The sequence below is a fragment of the Eptesicus fuscus genome, chromosome 15, assembly GCF_027574615.1.
Source record: "Eptesicus fuscus isolate TK198812 chromosome 15, DD_ASM_mEF_20220401, whole genome shotgun sequence".
Classification (NCBI taxonomy): domain Eukaryota; kingdom Metazoa; phylum Chordata; class Mammalia; order Chiroptera; family Vespertilionidae; genus Eptesicus; species Eptesicus fuscus.
The window spans coordinates 67,831,606-67,853,380 of NC_072487.1; the positions used below are offsets into that span (position 1 = coordinate 67,831,606).

At 47.3% G+C, this 21,775-nt stretch overlaps 1 protein-coding gene and 1 long non-coding RNA gene across 5 annotated transcripts in view; one reads left to right on the forward strand and one right to left on the reverse strand.

The window, feature by feature from the left end:
- ASTN2 (astrotactin 2) overlaps nucleotides 1-21,775 on the forward strand; it is a 769,045-nt gene that overhangs the window by 731,793 nt on the left and 15,477 nt on the right. The window lies entirely within an intron of this gene.
- On the reverse strand, nucleotides 762-15,571 carry LOC114235348 (uncharacterized). Of its 3 annotated transcripts, none has more exons than XR_003621535.1 (3): nucleotides 15,466-15,571; nucleotides 6,691-6,863; nucleotides 762-1,059 (listed from the first exon to the last, which is right to left on the reverse strand). It is a non-coding gene; the product is annotated as an uncharacterized LOC114235348 (long non-coding RNA). The 3 variants fall into 3 exon arrangements; XR_008558271.1 differs by lacking the exons at nucleotides 762-1,059; nucleotides 6,691-6,863 and adding exons at nucleotides 8,998-9,257; nucleotides 12,948-13,198; XR_008558272.1 differs by lacking the exons at nucleotides 762-1,059; nucleotides 6,691-6,863; nucleotides 15,466-15,571 and adding exons at nucleotides 8,998-9,257; nucleotides 12,948-13,198; nucleotides 13,978-14,127.

Consider the following 21,775-nt stretch of genomic DNA (forward strand, 5'->3'; position numbering starts at 1 on the left):
TCTAGTACATGTGAAATTAAAAAAAAAAATTCTAGATGTTAATTTCTGGCACCTAGTAGGCCCTTTATACATATCGGTCTCCGGTCTCCTCCCATTTGCTTCAGTCTTATTGCAGTAAGCATTCCTACTCATTCTCTCTCTCCCTCCACCCCCTTGCTGCCCAGCTTCCCTCTCTCTGTCCCTCTTTCCCCAGGATGCCAGAAGTGAAATAACATTCTTTGCATGTTTGTTCTAAAGCTCCTGGCAGCCTTCCCACAGACCCCTGGCTGGGTCAGGACTCATTTGCATTAGCATGTGTGAGGCCAGCGCGAAGGGGAGGAGAGGCCCTGTTTGCAGGGAGTTTCATCAGGCGTCCCTGCCAGAAAAAGGAGAAGTTACTGTTTCTTTCTGGGAAACATTCACAGATTCATACAAGCAGGGAGAGCAGGGGGATCTGCCTCAGTTGTGGAGAGGTCAGTGGGTGGGGGAGCAGCCTGCCTGCCTCCCAAGGCCTGACGCATCTCCTCTTGTCCTTATCAGGGGCCTGCCCCCAAATCTCTCTCCTTCGGGGTGTGCAGTCATTTAAGACCATGACGAGAGCTTTCTTAATCACATCTATGGCCTGCAACAGGGAGAAGGAAGATACTCAGAAGCTCCAGGATAAATAAACAGCAATTTTGCTGGCTTCTAGGTGGATATTAAATCCACAAAAGCATCTTAAAAAGAAGAAGAGGAGGATATCCCTAGAGTTTTTTGTTTGCTTTTGCTTTAATCCTGTGAGTTTTTAAATAACATGTTGTCTTGGATTTAAACTTGCTTCCAGGAATCTCAGTAGCCTTGTTCAAATCCAGATGACCAAGGGCAGGCCCCAGGGAGTCCCCTGGAGGCATCTCAGGAGTGCCAGTGGCACTATGTGAGGTGACACAAGGATTGTACCATGGGAGAGGCAGGCGGACTTCCTCGTATTTTATTAGGCAGCCTCCCATACCTTTCCGTTGCTCTTTTTTAGTTCCTAGCCCAGCTATGTCTCCTTCAGGCAAGACTTTTGACTTCTCTTTCCTAATAGTATTCCTGTAAAGACTTTAGAGGAAAAGCGAAAGAATCATGATAGGTAGGCATAGCTATTATTTAAAGAGTGGTTTTGATATGCTAGGCACTGTTCTAAATGCTTTATATAAACTAATTCATCCTTCCTCTCAATAACCCCAGGAGGACAGTATTTTATTGTTCCCATTTTACAGATGAGAAAGCCCAGAGGAGTTGAGACATTTGCCTGATGTCATGCACCAGTCAGGAGCAGAGCCAGGATTTACATTCAGACAGGCTGGCTCCAGAGCCCACGGTCCCTAATCATTAACTAGCCCAGCCTCTGGGGAAGTCACAGTAGCATGTAATGAGCCTCCTGCACACCAAGTCTTGTGCTCTCACCCATCACAGGGCCTTGGCACATGCTGCATCTCCTCTTCATCCTTCAGTTCTCAGCCTGAATGGTGCTTCTTCAGAATAGCATCCCTAGAACCCATCATCTCAATTATGTTCCCCATCCCTTTCCATGATTGTAATGATTAAACTTGGCAATGGCCTATTTAGTCTGTCCTCATAAACTTGATGGTCTATGAGGGTGAAGAGGGTGAATGTTTTATTTATCTCTGTATACTCAGCTTCAGACATGCAGAAAGCACTCAATAAATAGTTATTGGCTAAATAAATGGATATATGTAATATTACATTTAATCATAGCTCTCATCCACTGAGATAGACACGGTTTCCCCCCTCACTTTAGAGAAAAATAAATGAAGGCCCACAGAGGTTTCATGAGTTGGGCAGAATCGCAGAGGGTGTCAATGGCAGAACAGGGATTAGAAGGCAGGTCTTTTCTGACCTCAGAGCTCACGCTCTGAGCCTCTGCACTACATTCCCTCCTGCGGGGCCTATTATAAGGGACCAACAGAAGGAATAGACACGGTGCCTGCCCTATAGAGCTTCCTGTTCTACTGGAGGGGACAGATGTGTATACAACTACCATGCCACAAGCCAAGAATAATCAGTGAACTGATTGCACAGCATCAAGCAGATCAGCTATGGGGAAAAGGCGGGGAAACAGGAAGTGTTTGCCGGCCAGGAAAGACCTCCTCCAGCCTTCCTCTACTTACCCAGGGCACACTGATTCCCTAAGGGTGTGCTCAGGTGTCGCCTCCTCCCCGTAAGCATTGCTATTTATTCGTTCCTCTTGCTTAGTGCGTGGGCTTCTTTCTCAGTATGGCTTTGCACTGCCTTCTAGGGACCCGGAGGTGAACAGCCCATCGTCCCTGCCACCATGGAGCTCATGATAACGCGTGTCCCTTGACGTGAGAGCTCAGAGGAAAGAACGCCTCTCAGCCCGGTGAAAGCTGTGTGGAAAGGGTGACCTTTTAGCTGAGTTTTAAGGGTGAACAGGGTCAGTTAGATAAAGGTATGGAGAGAAGGGGAGGTGGTTTTCCAGGAAGAGGGAGCCTTATGGGTAAAGTTATTGAAGATCAACGCAACGTAGCAATTTACAAACCCTACTGAAGCCATCATGGGGCAATGGGGCTAATGTGGGTGATGAGGCTGAAGAGGCTGGTGGAGCTCAAATCATCAAGGGGCTTTGTTGCCAGGCCGAGGGGTGGACTTGATCTTGACGGGAAGGGAGCCATTAAGGGTTGGAGCCAGCTGCTCAGCAGGCATTGTCAGATTGCTCGTTCGGAAGATCTCTGGCTAATAGACTGGTAGTGGGTTGGAGGTGGAAGAGAACTGTAGGAAGCAGATAAGGAAGCTCTTCCCAAGGCCTGGGGGAGAGGCGTAGAGGTCTAGTATGGGCCAGACCTGGAGGAGGGTGCTTGCAATCTGTAGTATCCGATGAACAGGATGAGAGAGGGCGAGGGGTGAGCCAGAGGCAGCTCATCAGCAAATATCCTGCCTGATGCTTATTGGCCAGAATTCTACTTCAATCCCTGGCCTGTTCGGCTGGCTCAAGGCAGGGCAGGGCCAGCAGCAACCAGGAAGCATTCTCCAAGCACCTGCGATGGACCGTAGCTCTCCTCTAGGAGTTATGAAATAAGTAAGCCTATGTAAATTGGCAAAAGTCCCATTATTCCCTTTCTAAGTTTTAAGAGTATTTGGCCTCATCTGTTTCTGAAACAGCAAGAAATTCTTCCGGGATGTCACTACCATGCGAGGGGGTGACGGGGTTGAAAGAGGCATGAGATGTGGTTTCTTTCTCCCAGGGAGCTCACACGCGAGTGGGGATGACAACTAAGGAGAGATGAAGACAAGGTCCTTCACGGCTTTGGGTCTTAGATATTAAGACATGCAGAGGAAGGAGCAATTAGCCCCAAATGAACAGGTGTAGGCCTTTCCCACAGCCTGGACATTTGGTTCTGGGCCAGGCGAGGGAGACCTGACCAAAGTGGCGTAGCCAGGCAGTGGTAGAAGTTGTGTTTGCTGGTCACTAGGTTGAGCTGCCGAGCTGAGCAAGGGGCAGTCCTCCTTCTAGGACGAGTCCGCTAGGGCCCAGTTAACGATAACAATGACCTCCCACCCCCACTTCTTAATCACTTAGAAACATGCCAGATACTACGTTAAGCGTGTGATTAAACAGCATTATCTTGTTTAATCTTCAGGGCAACTTTCTGAAGGATTTTCTGAAGGACATATGGGCCTGCACTCTTGGGTGTGAGTGACAGAAACTCACAGTTGCTTCTCAGAAAAAAGTGGAATATATCCACTTAAGGAAAGTCCTGCAGGTGTGCTGACGGCAGCCCTGGAGGGGTCCAGGAGTCCAGATAATAGATAGCTAAGGACTCTGTTTCTTTCTTTACTCCACTTCCCTGAGCACTGGCTGCATTCTGGGGTGGGTGTTTCTTAGACGGGGGAGTGGATATGGACCTTGGCAGCCATGGGCTTTGCTGATCCTTTATGCCTGTGATCTCAGACACACACACACACACACACCCTTTCCCTAACATCCCTGTCAACCCCCAGGAAAGGATTGTGGTCGCCTTGCTTGGTTGGTGTCACCACTTATATAGTGGGAGGCGGGGACATCAGACAGACAGTCCTACCCAAATCACAAGTGGAGAAATGGTTCTCAAGTGGATGCAGGCACCCTTGCTCCCAGCAAAGCAGGAGGAGAGGCTCGGTAAGGGAAGCAAACTCAACCGAAGCAAACATTGTTGTCCTCAGTGTACCATCTTCATTCCACAGATGAGGAAATAGGGGCTCAGAAGGATGGAGCCCAGAGCAGGGTCCATGTCAGGGTCTCTCTGATGCCATCAGCCTGGATCCCTAACTCCTGTGCTGTCCTGCCTCACTGAGGAAGGCGAGGAGGTGGGAAGCCCCACTCAGGCCCGGCAAGCAACCTCCCAACAGGGGACTAGGCAGGGAGAGTCAGGGAGAGAACAGACTGGTGTGAACCAGAAGCAGGGGCTGGAAGCTTTCACTGAACAATGAGGCCCAGGCTCGTTGACAGACAGCAGAGAGAGGGAAGGTGGGTGGACTGGCCAAGAAGCAGGAGAGCAGGAGTGCCTGGGTGCTGCCTAGTCCTTGGACCCATCCAAACCTCCCGGGGCTGCTTCCGCAAGAAGGGACAGTTTTGTCTTCCAAGTCAAGGTGAACGCAGCACCAGGCGGTCTGGGCCCAGCAGTTCTGTGCGTGCGGCTCTATCACTCCGCCACCGCGTCTGTCCTTGATGAGAAAGCCCCCTCCCCACCCTCCCGGCGAGCATCACATTCTCTGAATGTGAAATGTGGGCCATACACCCTGCTTTGTCTTGCGTTCAAGGTTATTTTTGTAATAAGCTTTGCAACGTGTGAATTGATGGGCGTCAGGGATGCGCTCATTTGTTTGCTTTAATCATGAAGACGAAAATAAAATGCAAAAAGTACGGAGACGGTGTAATGAGCCGCCATGCAGGATGGAGACCTGTCAGGATGCGGTCGCATTTGCTTCGGAGCCCTTTCTGTTCTCCTGACACAAACTAAAACTAGACACACACCCGAAGGTGACGGTCTTGCCCCCAGCAGTCTTACTCTGCTCGCCCCTTCCTCTTAAGACACAGCCACAATGGTGCCTTAATTTATACTGGTGAAGTGAGGTTTTTCTTGTTTGCTTGTCTGCGTTTGCTGGCTTTTCTGCCTTTTCATTTCCTTGGCCTCACGTGTTAGCTATTGAAACCGCAGCTGCTTCCAGCCGGCACTTGCAGCTTTTGTTATTATTTGTTATTAATATTTATTTCATTTCTGTAACAGCCATGTATTTAAAAGTCAGGTACAGAAAGTCCCACTGGGTCTTATCTCTCTGGGAACCTTCCTCCCTCCCCTTTTTATGTCAATACCTGTACAAATAGAAATAAATATTTTAATAATGTATTCTTCCAATCTCCTGCTTACGCAAATTCTTACGTCTCTGAGAGCTTGTCCAGCCATGGCGAGGTCTTATCGGGGCCGGATGCCCCAACTGTGCCCAGCCAGGCTGTGTCCTTATTCCGGTAGCTCAAGGTTCCTCAGGCCACTGTGTCCAGTCGAGCGCAGAGGCTTATCTTCATGGGCAAAGGGAGCTGGTTGGCGGCGGTGGCTCTGAGATATTAGACAAGGGCTGTGTGGGGTCGCTGGAGTTCACAGCCGTGATCAGACCTGCTGGCTGGAGCAGGGAGGGGCCGCATGGTGGGGAGTGTGCAGCCCTAGGGGTGGAGGCCACAGACCTGGGTTTGAGTCCTATATTCTGTTGCATCTCAGGCAGGTGTCCCGCCAGAGTGACTGGCAGGCTCTGAGCCTGTTACTGCAGCCTGCACCCAGGGGGGTGGGGGCACGAGACCTGCACCTTCCCCGCAGGTCCCTTGGGAAAACAGGGGTCCGGCATGTGGCATCTGTTTGCCTGACTCTTACTTACCAGGCATGGTGGCTGATGGGAAGAGGTGGTAAGGTGGGTTATATGGGCGAGCAGAGAATAGGACAAAGTAGCCCAGCAAGCATCGAAGGAGTGAGAGGAGGAAAAAAGCATTCAAAACAGAGCAAAAATTGCTCGGTAGAAAAGCTCTCTGGGAACCCCCCTGATAGTCTATGCCCAGTGGAGGTGAGGCAAGGTGACACCTTTGGGGAGGGCACCATATTCTCGGCGCCCTGCTTTGTCCCCACTGTGAATCTGCATCCCGCCTTGGAGGCAGGGGGCCTGGGGTCAAATCCTGGGTTTGCTTTGAACTTACTGTGTGACCTAGGGCCAGTTGATGGGCCTCTCTGAGCCTTACCCAAGGGTTGAATGAGCGACTTGACCAGACTCTGTCCTGGTGCAATGTCTCAGCATGTGAGAAGCTTTGAGTTCACCTTAGGAGCTCAGGGCTGACATAGGCAAGGCTCTCCTCGGGGCTTCCTGGGCAGCTGCCCAGCTCCCCTGCAGTCCCCGCTCTGTTGGGAATCCTGCTGAGATATCACCAGGCCAAGTCCCATGTGCTTGCATCATCAACTAGCCTTTTATTCGCAGCTGGGATTGCATAGTCGATCTTTAAGTCATGCTGTATGCACCACCTAACTTTACCTCTGTTGATCTGGCCTTTCTAAGTTGGTAAGGGGAACAGCTCCCAGCTCTCACCTAAGGGAGGGCTTTGCCAGCCCCCTTACATCTACTCTGAGTAGTTCTACCAGCACCTAATTTCCTATCCTGTCCTGCTCACCATTGGTTCATGTGGACATATCTTACCTGTTCAGTTGTCTTTTGGATTAGGACTGATTTGTTGCTCATTCATTGGTGCTGTGCAATACAGAGCATGCAGACTTGAGGTCAGGTGAGCTCTGGGATTGGAAACTGCTCTGCCACTGACAGCCCATGTGACCCAAGGATCTCATTTCTGCTCTCTGAGACTGTTTCTTTATCTGTAAAGATCAATATAGATAATATGATCTACTACTTAGGATTGTTGTAAAGAGTAAAGTAGATATTATATCGCCAATGATTGGCAATGATGATATGCACATATGAGATGGATAGACATCTTGTCTGGTTAAGTAAATCAGGAACCCCTTGGGAGGCAGGTTCTGGGTTTTTAGATTTCTTTTTAATCTATTCTCACATAGTGTCCTCTGGGGCGTAGGGTTGCTGGGCTGCACCTGCTTGTATAATAGCTTCAGCCAAGGCACTTGGGTGGACATAGGTTTCCAGAAATGCTGTAAAGTGAGCAAACAGCTGTTCAAATCGACAAGAGGGACTTGTCTTCCTAAGTCTTTGAACTTGTGAAAACTGTGATTCTCTTCTCCTTCCCTCTCTCCACATCCTCTAAACCCCAGCTTTCCAGGGCGGAGAGTGGGGAAAAGAATCCGCCCTTGCCCTGAGTAATGAGCATGTTATTTCTTACATTTTACCCCCAATTCCCCCGACATACACACATGCACACACGTGCATACACACACAAGCATACATACAAACTATGCACAGACACATGAACATTCATATCTATATCTTTATATCTATATCATCATTTATTCAGTAACTATGTATTGAATACTCACCCTGTGATCTAGCACAGTTTTGCCACTGGGGATAGATCAGTGATTAACTTTAGTTATTGTGAATTTTATATTCAAGTGGGAATGACAAACTAAAAAACGATAACAAACAATATGATATAATATATTTGAAGATCATAAATATTATGGAAAAAAATGGAGCTGGGTACGTGGTATTCTAATGCACTCTAGGTGTAGCAGTCAGGATGTAGTTGAAATCTAAAAGGGAACCTGATGAGAAGGAGACACTGGCACAAAGATCTGAAGGAGGCGAGGGAAGAAACTGGAGAGAATACATCAGGCAGAGGGAGGAGGCCAGGCAGGTTGCTGGGAGGATGCCAGAGGTTCAAGGTGAAGCCACGCTGGATTGAAACAGTTGTTTGTTTTTTATCAAAGAGACAGAAAATGCAGATGAGGATCACTAAAAATAATTATTCTAACCATGGATGGAGCTGTTAGCATCTGTCAAGAATTTGGCTGAGGGCATATTCTCTACTCTGAGGAGTCCTAGCCACCCTGTGTGGCAGGTGGAACTGTGTGTATTTTATTGACAAGGAAGCAGAGGCGGGAGGATGTGAAGTACTTACCTGGTGTCCCATAGCCCATGAGCAACAGAGATGATATTTAAACTCAGATGACATTTAAACACGCAACTCTGCCCTAAGCTCGGCATCGTACTCAGGTTTGGAGCAGTCCTGCTGCCTTCCTCAGACTCCTCCTACCTTTCCAAGTACACCAAAGCCACCACGACCTACCTCATTGTCCATCGGAAGTCCCTGTTTTCCCTTTAAGTAACGCTTTCTATTCCATGTGCAAATACGGGGCTAGGGGTGGGGCAGAAGGTGTTTGTTCAAACTCAGAATTCGGAAAGCTACAGATAGAAGAGACCCAGGCACCAATTTTCTTCCATGACACATTAGGGAGGCAGGGTCCTTTGAAGCGGACATAAATTGTTGTTGTTTTTAATAGAGCTTTTTGGATTTTTTTTAGATCTAATTAACATACCTTGAAATTCACCCTTTGAAAGTATACAATTCTATGGATTTTAGGATATTCACAGGGTGTGAAACCATCGCAGCCAATTCCAGAACATTCTAATCATCTGAGAAAGGAACCCCATACCCATGAACAGTCACTCCCATCACCCCCCACCATCCCCAGCCTGGCAACCACTAATCTACTTTCTGTCTCTAGAAATTGGCTTATTGTGGACATTTCATATCAATGGAATCATACAATATATGGTCTTTTCGGCCTGGATTCTTTCACTTAGCGTAATGTTTTCAGGGTTCAGTGAAATTGTAGTGTGAATGAGGACTCTATTCATTTTTATGGCTGAATAATATTCAGTTGTATGGAAATACAACATTGTGTTCATTGTGTTCATCCATTCATCAGTTGGTGATCATTTGAGTTGTTTTCCACTTTTTGGCTATTAAAAATAATGCAGCTATGAAAATTTGTGTACAGGTTTTTCTATGGGCATGTTTTCAATTCTCTTGGGTATATTCCTAGGAATAGAAATTTTAAAGAGATCCTTCCCCATTGAATTTTCTTGGTGCTCTTGTTGAAAATCAGGTGATCATAAATGTCTGAGCTCATTTTTGGACTCTCAGTTTTACTCTGTTGATCTATGTCTATCTTTATATCAATATCAGACAGTATGGATTCATGTAATTCTGTACTAATTTTTGAAATCAGGATGTGTGAGTCTTTCAACCTTGTTATCTTTTCCAAGATGATTTTGGAGTAGCTTGTCAATTTCTGCAAACAAACAAACAAACAAAATAAAAACAGCTAGAATTTTGACAGGGATTGTATTGAATCTATAGATAAATTTGGAATTATTTCCATTTTAACAATGTTAAGTCTTTCCACCCATGAACACAGGACGTCTTTCCATTTATTTAGATCTTTTTAAATTTCTTTTGATGATGTTTTGTAGTTTTTAATGTATATATCTCACAGTCCTTCTGTTAAATTTCCCAAGTGTTTTATTCATTTTGATGCTACAGTAAATGTAATTATTTATTAATTGTATTTCCTGATGGTCTATTGCTAGCATATTGAGATACAGTTGACTTTTATAAATCTTTTAACATATAACCTTACTGGATTTTTTTAGATCTATTTTTGTGAATTCCTTTGTTTTTCTATATACAAGATCATGTCATCTGCAAGTAGAGGTAGTTTTACATTTTCCTTTACTAGCTGGCTGACTTTTATTTCTCTTTCTTGCTCAATTGCCCTTCCTAGAACCTTCAGTACAATGTTGAATAGAAATAGTGAAAGTGGATATCCTAGTCTTGTTCCTGATCTTAGGGGGAAGCTTTCACTGTTTCCCATTAAGTATGATGCTAGCTATGGGTTTTCCACAGATGCCCTTTATCACATTTGGGAAGGTCCCTTTATTTATAGTTTGTTGAGTGTTTTTTGTTTGTTTGTTTTAATCATGAAAGGGTGTTGGGTTTTGTGAAAGTTTTTTTCTTTGTCTATGGAGATGATCATATAATTTGTGTCCTTATATTCCATTAATACAAGTGTTATATTGGTTGACTTTCATATGCCGAATCTTGTGATAAATCCCACTTGGTCATAGTGTACCATTTTTTACATGTTATTGGGTTGTGTTAGTATCTTGTTGTGTCTGTATTTATAAGGGATATTGGACTTTTCCTGTGGTGTCTTTATCTGGTTTTGGTATCCAAGTAATACTTACTGGCTTTATACAATTTTACTTTTTTGGAAGAGTTTGTGAAGTGTTGGTAATTAATTGGTATTAACATTTGCTAGAATCACTGGTAAATTCATCTGGTAAAAGAAGCAAGGTCCACGGGGAAGGACTTCACCCAAGGTCATAGTGTTGACCAGGGGGCAAAGGCAGGGGAGCCCAGGGTTCAGACCCGTCTCAGCCAGCGTTCACTGTGTGTATTGTCTCTGGTTCTCAAAATGTAACAGATGAAGAAAAGGAGGCTCAGAGACTTGGTGGGACTTCCCTACACACCCAGTGGCTGAGCTTATGGAAAATAATGGCCTTATTGCTTATAACACCCTCTGGAGCATTGCCTTTGCCCAGGGGGTTGATTTTCAAGACACGTTATTCTCACATTATCTTACATGGGTACCATGAATAAGCAAGACCAGCACGATAACATTTACCGTACCAAGCACTGTCCTAGGTGTTTTCTGTGTTCTTTCTCACAACCATCTTGGGAGTCGGGTTTTGTTGACTTCCTTTTATAGGTACGAAAACTGAGGCTCTCAGAGATGATAGGAATAGGAAATGGAGACCTGATACAAATTGAGCCCTTTAGACTCCAACTGCAGGCTTGTTCTTTCTGCCCACACTCATCCCTCCACCCACGGGAAAGCACAGCTCACACAGGATGTGGAGACTGAGCTTAACTTGAACTAAATAAGAATCATCCTGCCCATAGTGTTCCCTAACTCAACGTCCAAGAGTAAATCCAAATTGGTGGCCTCTGCTTGGCCTCCTCTCCTCTGGACGTGGCTTTGGCAAAACACAGTCTCAAAAAGCACCATGTAGGAAGAGAGAGACCTTCGAGTCAGACATGGGGTGAGGAGAAAGGGGGGTACGGGTGATGGTGTTCCTCTACTAAGAACTCCTTCTTGTCAAAAGTTAGGAACATGGAGTTCATCCTCCTAATAAACTAACCTCCTCTGAACTGTGACTCAAGACCCCGTTGGGACCAATGAATACCTAATAATTCTATCTATTTGGAAACAGCACTGGACTTTGAGTTAGGAGACCTATGCCGGCGCCTGGCTGAACTATATCCGTGCAGTCTTTGGAAAAGTCAATTCAAATTTCCATGGCTCACTTGCCTCCTTGTAAAATGGATTTAATAACACACACTCCTCAGGCACTTGTAAAGAGAACAGAAGACGACTGTATAAAAGCTCCCAGGACTGGGTCTGATACAGAGTAGGTGCCCAGGAAATGTGTGTGGAACCTCTAAGCCACTTTCACATCCATAATGACCACTTGGTCCTCATAGCATCCCTGGGGGGTTATCTAGAGGTACCTGAGGCACAGAGAGATCAAACAGTCTGGTCAAAGCCACATAGCTCGTTAACAACAAGATTAAACCTACAAGTCATGCCCTCTGTCTCTCAATCCAACATACTTCCAAGTTATGCTTTCCTGCAAAACATTTCTGTAACTGAAGTCACTTGAAAATTATTGGTTTTTATCTGAGTTTTAGAGTCTGTCCAGTACACAATAAAGATAAGAAAAAGGCCACAATCTGCTTTAAAGATCCCAGGACTACAAGTTGAAGTAGAATAGTCAGGCATTCCATGCTTAATTCATTCCTTGACTTGAAACCATAAAATTAGTCTTTGTCTGCTTTGTCCTAAAACAACCCACCAAACAATGAACACCCTCCAACTTTGTGTTACTATTTTTTCCCTGAAAATAAAAAAAAAGGGAAGAAGGGGATGAGAAGGGGAAGGGATGGAAAAGAAGAAAAGGAAGGAAAAGGGCAAGGACTGCTGTGGGAAGCCAAGTAAAGTGCTAACCTGGATTTTTCTTTCAAGAAGGGTCAGGTTGTACTTGGCAGGTGAAGGAATGAACTCCAACAGGACATTTGCATAGTATTTGTATATTCAAATCCTTTGGCATGTTCACTCCTTTAAGGCTTTTAGGTGGGGTGGGGAGGGTAAGGACCATCAACCATTTTTTTTTACATAGGAAAAATTGAGATTCTTATAGATGGTTGACATTCCTGTGGGGTACAGCTAATGGAGGACCCAGGTGGCCTGCATGTCCCACACTTAATCCGGTATTTTTAAAAAAGGAAGAAGGGACACGCCTGAAGCCAACTTGGGTGGGGGCAAGAATACATTTTTACTGACGTGCTTGTAGCCCTGCATCCCATTTCTTGTGCGCTTGACCATCTCCCTGTTCTTCTGTGAGCTCCCCGAAAGCAAGGACCACACTCATTCTCCATGAGAGTGTCTCCCCTGCCTCGTGAAGCGCCAGGTGCCTAGCAGAGTGCCAGGTGCCTGGCAGGTTTTCATTGATATAGACACACGCTGCTGTGGTAACCACTTACTCCTCACTCAGGTATTGGAGAGATATACCCAGCCTGCTTTAATTGTAAGTCAATTTGTATTTATTTAATTTTAAATGTCAACCATCCATTTCTGAATTCTTGGCACTGTGAATTTTAGGGTGCTGCTCGTATCTCATTGAATTTTGGGGACTAGGGCAGGGAGAGCAGTGGGTATCTAGCCCTGATTCTAGATTGCTCTTGCCTGTGCCCGAGCTTAGCACCAACATTGGTTTCAGACTTGGCCCCCACTCAGAGCTCTCTTTGCTGCCATGCCCACCAACATTATTTGCCTGTTATAGCTCATGAACTTGGAGGGGTTGAAGGGAGTGCCAGTCGGGGGAGCTGATGTTTAGAGTCCAAACACAGACTGACTCACCTTTGTCCCAGGAAGGGTCTCCCATGCCTCAGAGAGGGCTGTTTTCAAAGTAGAAGCCAGGAAAGGACCCGAGTCCTTAATACCATGGCATCCTCTCTGTGCTGGGCACTGGAATTCAGTATTTATCTTGGTAGAAAGCATGGGTTGTTGCCCGAGTTGGGAGATACGAAGGTTGTTTTTTTGTGCCTAGAGTGGGCGGGCTGCCTGTGGAGCAGGGCAGGGGTCCATTGTCAGGTCTCACTTTGACACTCCTGGGCGAAAAGAGAAGAGAGGTGTTTTGCCTGGTGACCAGCACCCAGCTGGGGAAAACTGGACATGGGGATTCTGGCAGCCGGTCCATACATATCATCTTCTCAGTGCCCTCATGCCCAGGCTGGGAAGGCCAGGGCAGTGCCCAGGGCCATGCTGCTCATTCAGTGTCTGAACCCACCTGGAGTTCAGATCTTCCGCAGGTGGTTTGGGCATTAGACCTGGAAACAGAAGGGCTTTGTGTCCTTGGACAGTCACCCGCACTCAGGGAGCCCATGTGTGAGACAGGAATGATTTCTAACACTGGGATCAAACGCGATAACATAAGCAAACGATCTGACGTCAAGTGCTGTCCAAGCTCTAACCACGGTCAACACACTTCTCTCTGCATTTTAGGCATGTGGGCCATGTAGTCTCTGTCGCAGTTACTCAGTGCTGCCACTGCCTTGTGAAAGCGCCCACAGAAAATACACTTTAAGTAAATGAGTTTGGCAGTGGTCCATTCAAACATTATTTACAAAACAGGCAGCAGACCCAGCCTGGCCCATGGGCCACAGTGTGCTGACCCTGCTCTAGATGCATCAGTCATCATTGGTGACACAACAAATGACCTTAACATTTAGCGGCTTAGGACAACCATTTGATTATGCTGATGGATTTTGTGGGTCCCGCATTCAGACAGGGCACAGCAGGTTGGACTGTCTTTGCTCCATGAAGTCTGCGGCCTCAGTTTCAATGCTTGAAGAGTTGGGGGTGACTTGGCTACTTGGGCTGAAATTACCTGAAGGCTCCTTCTTACATCCACCTGGAGCCTGGGCTTGGATGGCCCTAACACGAGGACCCCTGAGGCACCTGGAGTAGCTGTTCCATGTGGCATGGCTTCTTCACACTGGGATGTCTTGCACAGAGGCTCAGGGCTCCGAGAGAGAGTGTTTCAGCGAGCAAGGTGTCGCATAGCCTGTTAAGACCCAGACTCAGTAGTCACCCGATGTCTCTTCTGCTGTATTCTGTTAATCAAAGTGTTTGTGAACTTACCCACATTCAAGGTGAAGGGACATAGAGCATCCTCCGCCTCTCACTGGGAGCAAGGTCAACGAATTGGGGGAGGAGTTCATTTTAAGACCATCATAGAAGAGATTAACAATTTAAGCACGCACGCAGGTGTGTTTTGAGTTCTTTATCCCACTAATATCCCTTTGGAGGTGGTAATAGTATCATCCACAGTTTAAAGACAAGAAACACTGAAGAACAGAGAGGTTATTTAACTTGCCCAAGGTCATAAAGATCATAGATGGTAGAACCAACATTTGAACTTGGGTAATCAGGCTCCAAAGACTGTTTTAACCATGCATTGTGGTCATGGAACAAGGATGTTCTTTCTACTCCTCGGGCAGAGCAGGATTCAGACCCCGAGTCTCTGGAATGCTGGGGGCCTAGCAAGTTTCCCTACTAGCCAATAATCAACTACAAACATTCTTACACACCTGCTCGGGGTCCAGACTGTTCTGTGCACCATGGGTAGGAAAAGGGAAGAGGGATGGTACTCAGTTTTGTTCATAAGAAACCTAACGTATGGGGGCAAGGGGATTGAATTCTGATTTAATTCTCACAACCCTAGGAGCTAGAACCCTTCTCCCTACTTTACAGATAAGGAAATCAAGGCCCAGGGTTAAGTTGCTGCTTGCCCAGTAGCTGATGGCATTGAGATTAGAACCCAGAGCCATCTGACATTCAGGCACATGTTCTGGGCCATCTGCTGTGATAGAGAAAAATCTGGAATGGAATACCCCGTCTCTTTCTGAGGGAAAATCCCCCAGGCCCTAGGAGAGTGTCAGATCTAGCCTGTTGCTCAGAGGTGATCCTGGTTTAGTTCTCTCACTGTGGTGACAGGAGACCGAGACCCAGAGGAGGGTGGCTGGGTGCCCCTGGCCATCCAGCTCCCCAGCCCTGAGCCGAGCCTCCACGCTGTGCTGGGAACAGCCTAGAGGGGAGTGATGGTGGTTGAAAGGGGGTGGGGGGGCAGTGAGGTTGTTTGCCAAAGCTGGGGGGTTGGGGGATGGGGGCAGAGCATTTTACAAGACCAGGGCTTCTGGCCTGGAAACATCTGTTTCCCTTCAAATCAGCGAGGAGACTTTTGCCTCCCCAGAATGCCTAAATCATGTGGCGGCTGGGGAAGAGCAGGCGTTGGCCTGGAGACTTCAAACGCATTCCCCCGTACTCTCGGGGACCGTCCTGACGTGGGCCTCAGGGGCCCTGTCTCGGCTCTTACCCCCTGTCAGATCCGTGAGAAGCTCTCACCGCCAATTAACTTCTCAGTTTCATTCTCTCACCCCTGCTGTGCGCAGGGCCTGGGGTCTTGGATGAGACCAACAGCAGCTTCCTCCCCACCCACCTCCTCTGATGTCCACCAGGACAGCTTGCTCTGGGTGAGGGACTCAGGCCCTGGGCCGTGGCATCATAATAACACTAGTGAGAATAATGCCCACAGCCGTCTCACATGGAGGGTAGCACAGGCCGGGCATCATGGCAAGCACTTCCATACCACATTTCATTCATTCCAAAGAGGACCCTACACAGTGGGATTTAATAGTATGATTCCTATTGTGCAGGTGGGTAAACTGAGGCAAGGTCTCACAATACGTGGGGAGCCAGAAGTTAAAACCACATCGCCTGATTCCAAAGCCATGCTTTTAGCTGTTCCCCTCTTCTGTCTCTTGTCACGACCCTTCAGTGTCATCACATTTTGTTCCTATTACAGATGGAAAAACTGATTTCCAGACAAGGGAACCACTGCCTCATAGTTGACCGAGGCACTCATTCAGTCATTCATTCATTCTGGGAAGTATTTGCCAGGCACCTCATGGTTTACGTAGCTGAGTCCGGGGTGGAGGTGGATAGAGGTGGTTCCTGAAGATACTCACCTACTCATGGGGCAAGAGACAGGTGTATGGGCACTGGCCTGCCCGGGTGGCATGTGTTCTCACAGGGTCTCTTGCAGGGAGAAAGGCTTTCCGGAGGAGATGAGGTTTGATTGGTGCCTCCAGGACAAGGTGGCGAGGGTCCAGTGGAGAAGGGAAAGGGTGGCCCCGACAGAGGGTACAGCATGTGCAAAGGCAGAGGTGGAATCCGTGTTCTAGAGTCATTTGCAGCTGGATATGACCCTGCTGTGGGTCAGAGTTGCAAACAGATTGGTAAACGAGGCTGGATGGGTGGCCAGAGTTAATTCGCAACTCAGTGATGATTACTGTTCCGTGAATGGACATGATGAAGTGGCGCTAAGGGGCCCAGGTAAGGGGTTTAGACTTTGTCCTGAGGACATTGGAGAAACATGGACCGATACTTTGCATTCGAATAGTCAATCCCAAGGCACTTCCCCACAGGTTGAAATCCCAATACACTAAGCCCTCTTGCCTTTAGGCATCTGTGCAGAAGCTGGGACGGGGACTCAGGTTTTCAGCCACCTTGGCCAGTGTTCTTTCTCCTGAAACAAGACCAGAGGGAAAAACAGCGAGGGTTCGAGCCTGGAGCGCCAGGTTCCTACGTAGCCCAGTGCACGTCATCCTCGGAGCACCTCTTTTATAATACAGGTGCCCCAGGGGTGCAATGGGACCAAAATCAGCCACCGAAGAAACACAAGGAGGAGCTGGGAAAGCCAGGGTGGGTCCTTGTTCGAGTCGTTTTCCTCCCTGGGCCTCAGTTTCCCCACCGTAACATTAGGATGTGGCGTTTATGATTGCTCAGGAGTTCCAGTTCAGATTTCATGGCTCTCGGCCTGTCCCAGGGGCAAAGAGAAAATGAAAGAACTGAGCAGAAGGTAGCTGGCACCCTGCTGGATCCCTGAGAAATGCAGAGGTCTGGCTTCTCACTCTGCTCTCCGGGCGGGCGTGGACGTGGGTCTGTTTCTCTCTCTCCCTCTCCCTTTCCCTCTTCCTTCTCCCCATCAGAGGCCTCCGCACTCTTCCCTTCACAAAGGGCCCCCCAGGCCCGGCCTGGTCCCCTAACAGCTTTCAGATGTGTCTCTGGAACAGTTCTTCAATTACAGCTGAGACAGGCAGAAAGCGTATGGCCTTGTGACTTTTGACCCAGGCCTGTGAGGTTGACATCTTCCTCTTTCTCCACCCCTCTGCCCCTGCCGGCAGGGTGGCCCAGGCCGCTTCCATCCTGGGCCTCCCCTGATACATTCGGTTACTCTCATAACACAAACAGTCGCTACCTTTTAGGGAGCGAGGATTGAACCAGGCCTGTCCCAATCATTATATCGTTGAGTCCTGATCCGCCATGTGTGAGATGTGGACAATGTCACCCTATTTGACAGGTGCAGAGACCGAGGCTCAGGGAAGGTGAAGGGGAAAGCAAGGATTATCCCCAGGTTTTATAACCTAAAAACCTGAGACTCCTTCTTCCCAACATACCGTTATTCATGCTGCCTGGCTAAGCAGAGAGGTGACCCTGGACCCTCTCGGTGGAGGAGATGTATTGCAGAAGCACCATGGAAACCTACATAGCCAATGGGAAAGCAGAGTTAAAAAGAATCCACCTCCTCATGTCTGGGCTCATTCACAGAGGCCACTCACTGCAGCCTTTAATGTTTCCCTCCATTGAAACGCATCCCCTTCTCTCCCACTCAAAGAAAGCATTTTTCAAACGTGTACTGTTGCACAAGTAAGTGCTCTTCTATGGTCTTTATAAAAATCTGCAACTTACAAGCCCCTTCTCACACATCCTTCTGCATGGTGGTCCTTGAGACAGCCTCGCCCTGTTCCCATATTGTTGAGGCAGAAACTGACACTGAGAAATGAGATGTGGCAGGCTGGAGTCCCTTCATTTACTCAACTACTTACTACATGCCTACCATCTACACAATGCTGGGCTCCATGCCAGGGCCGCGGCAGTACCCACGCTGAAGTGCACACCCAGGCTGGGGCTTGGGTCCCGCCTCCTCCACTTTCTAGATGGGTTGTTGTATAGTAAGGACTTACTCAACGTTACCCAACACTGTCCTGACCCCCCCTCCCCTACTTTGCTACTTATTTCCACATCCTGACGTTCCTTTGCGATCTTGCTTTCAGTACCTCCCTCTGCAAGGTTTCCCAATCTGAACTCACCTTGCAGAGCCCTTACATGTCATATCCATGCACGCTGCGCTGTGAGGTGGACAGCAGCCTCCTGTCACCGACGCCTGATGCTGTAGACGCGCCCCGCCTGCGAGTCACTTAGTAGCCGTCGGGTACCAGATCCACTGCCTCGGTATCACAGTGCTTGTTACTCTCATTTTACTTCATAAAGGCCCCAACGCACAGGAGTAGTGATGCTGGCAATTTGGACGTGCCAAGGAGGAGCCATAACGTGCTTCCTCTCATTGAAAAGGAAAAAGTTCATAACTTAATAAGGAAAGAAAAAAAAATCTTACGCTGAGGTTGCTAAGAACAAACCTTCTATCCATGAAATTGCCTAAAAGATCTTATTGTAGGTATGTATGTGTGAGAAAACATTGTACGCATCGAGTCAGGTACTATCTGCAGTTGTAGGCATCCACTGAGGGTCACAGAACATATCTCCCTTGGGTAAGGGGGCGCTATTGTACAATATGGTTAAGAACATAATCTTTGGATTCAGGCAGATCTAAGTTCTGGTCCCCTGTTGCTACTTAATATGTAATAATCGGTCAGTTACTTACATCTTTGGAACCAATGTCCTTATCACCAATTGTAAACAGTCACAGTACCCAGCTCATAATAATGAAATAATGCATGTAAATGGCCCGGTACCTGTGAGCACTCTTTAGCTGGCAGCCATGCCTAGCGTTACAATGGGGCAGTGCGCTGGGTTCCCTGCACCTGAACTGCCAATTGTGCAAGGAAGGACTGTTTCTTCCTGACTCACATACGAGGAGACTAGGATCACAGAGGATCATCAACTAGCCTAAGGCATGATGCTAGTGAGCACCACTCCAGTGGGTGCCCTTGGGCTGTAAGACTCCTGCTGCTTCCGAACAGCATGCCACCAGGGCTCTGGGCGATCCCTCCTCCACCCTCTCCCAAGGCCTCTGCAGCCGGAGGGCTCAGTGCTGACATTCCTGTAGTGCGAGGAGGTGTCTCTGTGGGCCTGTCACGGGCCCAGTGGCATGTCCCATTGCAGCCGAGGATGTGGAGCATGTATGGTCATGGGGCTCGCTGCCAGCTTGGCTTGTGGCATCACAGATACAAACCTGGCCTGATCGGCTGACAAATTCCTTTGTGCACCAAGAATGTCAGCTTCCTACTGCTTGTTATTTCAGCTGGGGAAGCAAAGAGAGGATGTTGCTACTGTACTGTCTTAATTACAGTGAGGTTCCGTATTAATAGTAAGGAGTAGGTTAGAAACCTATTCCTGGGATGGGCTAAGTATGTTCTTTAAAAGAGAAATTGAGCTATTTTAAAGAGGTTTACACACACACACACACACACACACACACACACACACACACACACAAACACAAACGCGTGCACACGACAAATGGTCTTTTTTCCATAAAGATACTGGCTTCTGCTTTCTGTGACCCTTGCACCAAGAAGTTCTGATTCATGGTGTCTTTTGTAAAAAACATCCTTTGGGGCGTCAGACCAACAGGTATCCATGCTTGGAAGGCCCGTGTAGATCACCCAGTCCAGACCCCCAAAGCCATTGAGGATAGACCTGGAGCAGCAGGAGTCGAGAGCCAAGGGTACGGCTTTAAAGTAAGACAAACCAGGCTACAAGTCCTGGCTCTTTTCTTTGTCTAACCTTGTGACTTTGCTTCATTTTTTTTTTTAATCTTCAATTTCCTCTTCTGAAAGATGGAGACAATAAATGTGATTATTTATTTAAAAAACAATAACCCACAACACATAAAAATGGCACTGTCTCATTATAGTTGGAGTTAGGCGAGTGTACCTAATGGAATTAAATGTGTACAGTGTTGGTATCCAGAGACCTTTGGCCAGCTGACAGTTTTTAAATTCATGGGCTTTGGAGTCAAACAAACCTAGGCTTAATTAACCTGCCAGTCCCAGGAATTACTCTGTGGTTCTGGGCAAGCTACTTCCTCTTCCTGACCCTCATATAAAATAGAGTAATAGTTGCTATTTTTTTAGGATTTTGGGGGGGGAATTAATAGTGAAAATGTAGGTAAAACTGCTCAGCTCAGTGCTTGACACATATTAAAGTCCTAGTACATATTAATTAAGTTGTAAAATAAACTCATTTATTAAGTGCCTACCATGTGCAGTCAATCAGGGCTCATCATTCTGCAGCTCGGAGACAGTAGTCTTAGCCCATTTTATATAACATGAGGTGAACTGAGGTATTGGGGAAGGAGGAAAGGAAAGAGGCCCCCTGAGACCACAGTTTCTTCTGCTTGACCCCGGGAAGCCTCTTCCCACGCTCACTATTGCCTCTATCCTTGAGGACAGATGAAAGAGGATGGCATGACAGAGACAAGACACTCAGATGCTCAACAGTCCTATTCAGGTTGCTCCTGCCTTCAAGGCTCACCTCCTCTTGGAAGTCTCTTTAGACTTTGTTTAAACCACAGAACGTTGCGATCTGGAGGCGTGAAGGGTCAGGGAGCCTTCTCAAGGTAGGCCAGAGGGTAGGGACTGCTCCAGAAAGAATTCTGTGCACTGGATTGGACCCGAATCCACCTGGCCCGCGGTTTCCAGCTCTTTCCTTTTAAAGCCACACTGTCTGTCTACGTCCCCTAGCACAGCATGGAGCCTCAGGTGAAATCATAGAAAGGTGGGGACATGCCTTGTACCTAGAATAACACTGAGACTCCCACAGGTGCCCACTAACTTTCCATCTCACATCATTTTACTGAAGCCATACCCGCTGCCTATTCCTCCAACAGTCTGGGCTCCTTCTCTCCTCAGGGCCTTTTCTTACTGCTCTCCCTGTCTGGAAGGCTCTTCCCCCAGGTCTTCCTCCCGTAAGCCAGTGCTTCTGATTATTCAGTTCTCAGCCCAGTCCTGCTCTCCACCTGAAGTCCTCCGTGGACAACACTGTCTAAAGCATCCACGTTCCCCCACCCCCCAACATTAGTCTTCTTCACCTTCTCCTATTATATTACTTCTCACATTTACCATTATAGAATATTTTTGTTTACTTTTTGATTCGCTCTATGCATGCAGGGACCTTGAATCTCTTGGTCATCTTTATGACCTGAGCACCTTCCTACAATAATTCCTGGTACACACTTAATGCTCAATAAGTATTTATTAAATGAATGAATGGAGTAAGATATGTGAGTGCACCCCGCTATGTAGGATAGCATTGGGGTTCACTTCTCAAGTGCTCTGTTCTTCAGTAGCTATGAGTCCCTCAAAAGATGTGCAGTCTAAGTCTCAGTTTCCTCAGGGGTGAAACGCAGGCGATAATAATCCCGGCCTTCCAGGTTTGCTTGCTTGTAAATGAAGAGATTAAGTCCAAAGGGCCCAGGAGGCATTGGTGCTCAGTAAATGGTTTATAATTATCTTTTTTTGGGGGAAATCATTTCTCCTGCAGCTTGATTGTTCCCAACCACACCTGTGCTGTGGTTCAGATTCCTCTTTGCATTGCTTGTC